The sequence below is a fragment of the Cotesia glomerata genome, linkage group LG6, assembly GCF_020080835.1.
Source record: "Cotesia glomerata isolate CgM1 linkage group LG6, MPM_Cglom_v2.3, whole genome shotgun sequence".
Taxonomy (NCBI): domain Eukaryota; kingdom Metazoa; phylum Arthropoda; class Insecta; order Hymenoptera; family Braconidae; genus Cotesia; species Cotesia glomerata.
Genome location: NC_058163.1, coordinates 13,742,768 through 13,744,949, shown reverse-complemented (window position 1 = coordinate 13,744,949; position 2,182 = coordinate 13,742,768).

Below are 2,182 nucleotides of genomic sequence, written 5' to 3'. Positions count from 1 at the left end.
ACATGTAGCTATATAGTCAACGGACTAAGTATTTTGCATACATTTTATTTTTGCTGATCACATAACCAATGAATTGTTCTTATTACGGGATCGCGGGAATGTAACAGATTAAAATGAAAACATTTTCTAAACACTTGAGATGTGGAAAAGAAATTTGGCTATTCATTTTAAGAGATTTCGTAAAATCAAAAATTAAAATCTTAAATCCAAAAATGATTATTCATTTTTGGAGAAAGCCACGGGAATGTTATAGTGATTGCACATTGAAAGTTACAATGGATATTCGTTAGAATTATGACATGGATAAAAGGTACAGGCCAATCCGATAGAATTTTGAATCTGTGCAAGTCAGAACAATACTCCAATTGAATTTCAAGTCTAGATCTCAAAATACAATTCTATAAAGTGCCCAGCGGAGCGGGCGAGTAACAGCTAGTATATATATATATATATATATATATATATATATATATATATATATATATATATATATATATATATATATGCTATATATATATATATATATATATATATATAATCAGGAGAGGACAGCTAAAAACGGATTTTAAGGAATTCCATCCTTATCAAGTAGTGCACGAGCGTTAATAATGAAATGAAAAAAAAAAAAAAAAAAAAAAAACGAGTGAGCCTCACAGACATAAGGTCACAATAAAAGGGAAACTTTTTTAATCGTTAGGTTGATCTATATTATATGTATATGAATAATATAGCATCTCATGTTTTGAAAAACACAAGAAAATAATTGTATCAATTACCCGGTATTGAAGAAATAAAACACAAAAGCTTGAAAAATCCAAAAATGCACGCCTCATAACGCTAATTGTTTTTTTTAAGAAAAAAAAATTGTGGAATTGATTAAAAGGAAAAAATGATAATAATTAAATAATTTTTTACAGAGTAAGGTAAAAGCTCCAGTATATGATCATGTACCAGTATATGATCACTCCATGTATTTGTATATCTATATTCGCAAATATAGGTATACAAATACATGGAGTGATCATGTACTGGTACATGATCATATATTGGGGCTTTTACCTTATGAATTTTTTTTTTTTTTTAATATTGGCGCCTATTTTTCTTTTTATATGCGCACGCAGTCTAAAAAAATCTAGTTTGATCAAGTGGCGCTATAGTTTTCATGTGAAAGAAATAAGAAAAGTTTTTTATTTATGTACGTGTTGATTGTAGTAAATTATAATAATAATTTAATTAAAAAAAAAAAAACCACGTAAGCTAGGCTACTAATATAATATACGGCATCAGTTAATCGAATTCTTAAACTAATAAAAGAAGACTGGTCTTGAAATATCAATTTGTTCGGGAGTAATCGTTGGTACATCTAAAATGAGGTGACATCAGAACGTCCACGTAAAATTTTTTTCAAAACGTTTTTTTTTTTTTTTTAATAGCATCATAAAATGATTTTAGAAAGTAAAAGATAGTTTAATTTAACTGTTTTTTTGGTGTCCATCTACATATATCATTGCATATGTGCAATATGATTGTGATAGAGGCATTTCAAGATCACAAAATATCTTGATCTTGACGAGTCGAGTGTAAAGCACAATCTCACGCGCTTCGCGCTATGAGGCGTGCAATTACACTTTTATTAATTAGTATATTCATGAATTTATTAATAAGAATATTATTAAAATAGCTGATATAACAAAATATATTTCGAAATAACGTACTTAAATTTCAACGCATGTGCAAAACAATACACATGTAGGCGATAATAACAGTGGAAAATACATATCTACATTAGGGTGAGCCAAAAAAAGTGACTATTTTTTTTTCTTAGCTATAGTGAAAATATTGTTTGAGATGACAAAAAAAAATTTTTTAAGTCTTAAACTGCCCATACAACAGTCGCTCAGGCGTAGGTTCGAGCCCTGGTAGTCGCAATTTTTTTGCGATTTCCAAGGCTTGCTCCCGTGCCGACTGTACCCTGACCAGGTTTCTGTGGTTTCCTTGATCACTGTGCCAAGGGTGGGGCATAGGTAAATGCGGGTACAGACTGTAAGTCAGCCACAGCCGCGGAAAAAGGATAAATAGTATTGATAAATAGTAGGGCTTGATAGATTGTTATAGAATATATATTCTCACACAATTACTTTAAAATAAAAAAAATTAAAAATTTATGAAGACAATATCTTTA